This window comes from Sinocyclocheilus anshuiensis, unplaced genomic scaffold (genome assembly GCF_001515605.1).
Source record: "Sinocyclocheilus anshuiensis isolate Anshui unplaced genomic scaffold, SAMN03320099.WGS_v1.1 scaffold35, whole genome shotgun sequence".
Classification (NCBI taxonomy): Eukaryota; Metazoa; Chordata; class Actinopteri; order Cypriniformes; family Cyprinidae; genus Sinocyclocheilus; species Sinocyclocheilus anshuiensis.
In genome coordinates, this window is record NW_015552558.1 from 69,908 (window position 1) to 75,835 (window position 5,928).

The 5,928-nt window shown below is 35.0% G+C and overlaps 1 long non-coding RNA gene across 1 annotated transcript; it reads left to right on the forward strand.

The window, feature by feature from the left end:
* The first annotated feature begins 4,537 nt into the window (after positions 1–4,537).
* On the forward strand, positions 4,538–5,452 carry LOC107664658 (uncharacterized). Its single transcript, XR_001631479.1, has 4 exons — positions 4,538–4,586; positions 4,911–4,981; positions 5,068–5,121; positions 5,301–5,452. It is a non-coding gene; the product is annotated as an uncharacterized LOC107664658 (long non-coding RNA).
* The last annotated feature ends 476 nt before the right edge of the window (positions 5,453–5,928 follow it).

Here is a 5,928-nt window from a genome sequence, read left to right on the forward strand (position 1 = left end):
TTTTACTGGTAGTCCACTGTATGAAGAATTTTTTGGTATGATTTGTCACAGTTTACTTTATTTTGCTATCCTCACTTACATAAATGAACTATAGTGTCCTGCACCCACAGTAAAAAAAATATAAAAAATTATATCTGGTCTCTGAATCATTTTTGGTTTCACATATCCACTCGTTATAAATCTCCTAACTGTGATATTTTCACAAATAGAAGTCGCGTTTTTTCATCTGAAACGTGCTGCGATTTATATTCCAAAGCCTCTCATATAATGCAGAAACACTCAAGCAAGCAAAACAGGCGCAACACGCGCACGTATTTGTACTGATGCAAAATGAGAGGGACAAGTACACTACAGCCTAGCGCATTTCACAGGCTGCTAGATTCACTTTCGCCAGAAAGTCGTGTATGCCTAAGGTTGAAAATAAATGATGTTTATAGTGAATGCCCCTATGAATGGTTTTCGTTTTAATCCAAATGATGCATGTGCTAAGTGAGTGAACATCAAAGATCACACAACAGAATTGCGCGCGCGCTCTCTCTCTCTCGCTCTCCCTACCGTTAAGTAACTTGTGCATTGTTTTACTTTTTACTTTTACTTGTTACCGCGCACACCAGCTATACAGGCGTTAATACTGAATGTTTAACATTATATTCATTGCATACATATACTTCGTAGTAGACATCCTTAACTCCTTTCTGCTGTCTGTTGTTGGTGTTTCTTTGTTTGTATATGGCGCTTATCACATGCTGTGTGGTATCGGCGTTTGGTATCGGGGCATTTTTAACGAGTACGAGTGTAAAAGGACTGTAAGGCAAGTTATTATTAACATAAAATAAGGAATGCGTTCATTAAAGCGAATCAGTTATAACTAAATGTCTTCAACATGATCTGTGAAGGGTTGAACCTTTGAAGGACTTGTTCAGCCTCCTTGACAGCTTCTTCAAGATCAGCATTGGGAGCTTCGAGTTCAAGTTCCCTGTTAATTCTAGCACAGAGAGAGAGATGGCTTCTTTAAAGAGCTGCTGGAGTATGTGATCTGATGTAACTGCAAGACAGAAAATTTTTTTTAATTACAATTACTTCACAAAAATGTATTAAAAGCGTGGCAAGGTCTAAACACTAAAAGGTGTTTACTGTGCTTTACAAATAATATAGAGTAAAAACACAGTTACTGTGGTAAAACCATGGTAAGTGTTGTGGTTATTGTGTTTTAGTAACTACAAATACCACAGTAAAACTACGATTACTGAGGTAAGCCCATAGTAAGTGTTGTGGTTATTATGCTTTAGTAACAACAAATACCACACTAAAACTACGGTTACTGAGGTAAACTCATAGTATTTGTTGTGGTTATTGAGCTTTAACTACAAATACCACAGTAAAACTACAGTTACGGTGGGAGAAGCATGTTAGATGTTGTGGTTATTGTGCGTTAATAACCACAAATACCACAGTAAAACTACGATTACTGTGGTAAACCCATAGTAAATGTTGGCCATGTCTAAAAGCTGAAGACCCATGTCACAACATGATTAAAACGTTTTTTTTTTCTTTCTCTCAATTAGATGAGCACTGTCAGACCAGAGAGACCTTACAGAAATAACACTTACCCATTAGATGATGATGTCTGACAGAACAAAACAGTCTTGGCATTGTTGGCATCGCAAACAAAATAGCATCAAGTTGCTCAGAGAAGCAAATTGGAATTATATTTGTTGGCGAAATAGAGCAAAAACAGTCAATTTTGTGTCTAAAACGTAAGTGTCTTAATATTAAATAGTTGTTTATTGAACTGCTGTATAAAATCAATATCTTTGTAATATATATTGCAATATATTTGTAATCATGCTGCTTTTTGGTGGAAAAAACGTCAGTCTTCGTGTGATACTGATTAACTATATGAAATGATATAAATACATAAATTTTTGCCCCCATATCTTGAATTTTGTGATCATTCTAAATGCATTTGAATAAACTGCACCCATTAGATGATGATGTCTGACAGAACAAAACAGTCTTGGCATTGTTGGCATCGCAAACAAAATAGCATCAAGTTGCTCAGAGAAGCAAATTGGAATTATATTTGTTGGCGAAATAGAGCAAAAACAGTCAATTTTATGTCGAAAAGTAAGTCTCGTAATATTACATTATTGTTTATTGAACTGTTGTATAAAAATCACTATCATTTGTAATCATGCTGCTTTTTGGTGAAAAAAAACCGTCAGGCTTCGCGTGATACTGATTAACCATATGAAATATCGTTATAGTATATGAAATAACTATATATACATTTCTGCCTCCATATCCTGAATTTTGTGATCATTCTAAATGCATTGTGATAAACTGAATCATGCAGTGAAAGAACGTGGACTGGTCTAAACTACTAGACTTCCTATTGCCTTAGCTAAACTTTAGCTAATTTACATGATAGCTCCCATGAGAGTCATGGATGTTAGCAAGACAAATTAACTTTTTGTCTTTTGGATAATTAGCTGTAAATTCGAGGCACAGGTAGCTTAGTCTGTTGTTCATCACCACTAGGGTTGCCACCTTCAGCGAGGCAAAAAAACCCCCCAAAAAAACCCCAAGGAGAAGAATAATCAGTGAGGAACTCATAGCTCAACAATAAACCATGAGAAAACATGCTCAAGTATGTAAACTTGCAGCAGAACACATTAATATTGTTATTTTAAATTTGCTTTTTTATAATTATTAATTATTATTATTATTATTATATTATTAGTCTTTTTTGACAGTTCTGCAGCTGTTACAGATGGGATTAATTTTTATTATTTATAATTTTTTTAAATTAATTTGCTTGAATTAGGACATTATTATGTAATTTTTTGTCCCATTTTTATCTAAACAATTTAGCAATTTTTAAACTTTTTAAAATGCCAAATTGTTTATAACATATATTATTATTTATTATGTATATATTTATGATTAATATCAATGATAAATTAATAAATAGGGCCTAACATTAATTATAATATATTAATGTCTGTCTAATCATGTCTAAAAATGTAATAATTATGTCTACCAAGCTCTGATAATGTATATAATATTATGCTAACAGATTATCCAAATTAAAAAAAAAAACAATAGGCCTATACCTTTAGAAGCACGGATGTGTCTGTCACTTTAAAGGTATAGTTTACCCAGGTTGTTCTAAACCTGCATAAAGTTATTTCTTCTGTTGAACACAAAAGAAGATACTTTGAAGAATGTGTCTCAACTAAACAGCTGCTGGTTGTAACTTCCATAGTAAGGTAAAACAAAAAATACTATCAGAGTCTTTGGGGACCAGAAACTGTTTGATTACCCACATTATTTAAAGTATCTTCTTTAATGTTCAACAGAAGAAAGAAATTATTACAGGTTTGGAACAACTTGTGTGTAAATTATGACAAAATTTTCATTTTTGGGTGAACTGTCCCTTTAAGTCAGACAGTCCACCGTGAACAACGAGATATATCCAGTTGCAGACCCGCAGCAACGAGTATAGAAGCCCAAGAGGCGAAATTCAATAGAACGCTCCATAGCAACAGTTGCGCCCATGACGTGACTGTGCTGCCGACATTTTGGACTGAAAACTACACAAAAACGCCGTAGAATAATAGGAGCCTGTCGTGCTTGACCAACTTACAATAACACATTTAAAGTGTATATATATATATATATATATATATATATATATATATATATATATATATTTGTATCATACTTAAATATAAAGATTATAGATAGGTCCCCGCCACCAATTGACTAGACTGTTTCATCTAAAAGAGATTGTAAGACATAAGAAAGGAGTAGAATGCTTGCGTTTCGCCCACTTGCTCTCTCGCATCTTCTAGCGACTTTCAGCAGTTTTCAGTCCAAAATGGCGGCAGTGCCTCCGCAGCGCCATCTATAGACTGTTGTCCTTATCACTACAGAGTTTCGCCTCTTGTGCTTCTATACTCTTTGCCCGCAGCACCAACAGTTTCAGAACCGCAGCCACAGAACCGGAAGTGATGGGCGGAGTTATTGACAACGAGAGAGCACGGTGAGTAGTCTGTAATGTTTTTGCTATCATATGTTTAATAATTATCATATATATTATGTTAAGCATTTATCTGCTAAGTACTTAACGTGTGCTTGGCTTTATTATCTTATATTGAAACTTGAATTTGTTCAGATACTTTATAGTATATAACTTTTTTCTGTGGATGTTTCGATTAATTTTCGGATGCATGCTGTAAAATGGGCCTTGCTGTGAAGTTTTGAAGACATTTAATATTTATAAAAATAAATAGTTTGCTTTGATTCCCTTTGTTATATGCATTGTTTGTGTGTTAATATTACCTTGTAGTTTAGTCATTTTAATCCCATTTGTCATCATTGAGATAATTGTGTGTGGCTTCATCTCTTGTAGAGACATAAGGATTCAGAGAGTTGACACATTACCTGAGCTGCAGCAGTGCAACAAGTGTTACACCAACTACCAGCAGTTTTCTGCTTGTCCAGCATGTTTAAGCCAGCCAAACTGGTCAAATTAAAAAGGCATCTTCAAATCCACTTCAACAAGGCAGTTGTCTGTGGAGGTATGAATATCTTGAGTTGTTTGTTTAATATATGTACTCACAATGTATTATTGCATAATAGTTTACCTGTGTACTTATTTATTTATTTTAGGCTATACTATACATTTTTGCAACCAATTATTGGTGTGATTATTTAGTTGTTAAATATGGAACAAGGAAGGGTTTTTTGTGCCATTTACAGGGAGAATATTCTTATTTTTGTACATCTTGTCTTGGGAGCACCCTTTGATTTTACATCTGTAAGTAGTTATCAGTTAAAGTAATTTACCTTTATGATGTTGTAGCAGTTGATATTTAAAGATTTATCTGTGTTTGTGTATCCAGTGTGACATTCCAATCATACGGAGATGGTGGACTCTTATTCTTCTGGAGAACTGTGGAGTTTTCTCTGAAAGGTACTGGACATTTCCTCCAGCCTACCATTACATTTGCACCCCCTTCTGACCAATTTGAAATGAACCAAGATACATGTATAGTACAGTGCAGAAACCCTACAAGAGGCCCTTTCAATTGGATAACAGGCTACGCTTGTGAGGTATGTCTCAAATCTATCTATCTATCTATCTATCTATATACACACACACACATGTATACATACATACACACACACACATTAATAAGACATATTAAAGTTACATGTGCCTTTAATATTCTGTAATGAAGGAGATCCCAGTAATCCCAGACAGAAGTTGTGAAATGGCTCCATTACAATAGACATCTGCTCAGGGGGCCAGTGGAAGAGCCTCTTTTCCTTATAATGGAGGAAGAGGACAAGGAAAAGGCCCTCAACAATCTCCTGGAACAGAAGTTTCCAGAGTGCCCTTCATATTTCATCTTGTGTTCAGGGGAGTTATTTTTGTGGGATTGTCATAACAAAATGGGCCTAAGAGTGAACTGTTCATTTGATTGTAATGCTCTCTTGGCGGGCCTTCCCGCATGTACTAAGTGAACGGCGTCTTGTGGTGCCATTCCAAAGAGGCTCAAAATCACTCTCAAGGACCTTTTCCTGGACTGTGCCCAGCTGGTGGAATGACCTCCCGATCTCAATTCGAACAGCTGAGTCTTTAGCCATTTTCAAAAAAACATCTAAAAACATATATAAAAACAAAATTTTTCGCCATCACCTGACCAACTAATACTTGCACTTACCTATTCTATTCTGTTCTGTTCTATTCCATTCTATTATTTAAAAAAATAAAATGTAGCAATTTGTGCTAGACTAACTGAGACTTGTCATGGCACTTGTATACTGTTGTTCTCTCGTTGGTCTGATTGATTCTATTGTTCTCATTTGTAAGTCGCTTTGGATAAAAGCGTCTGCTAAATGATTAAATGTAAATGT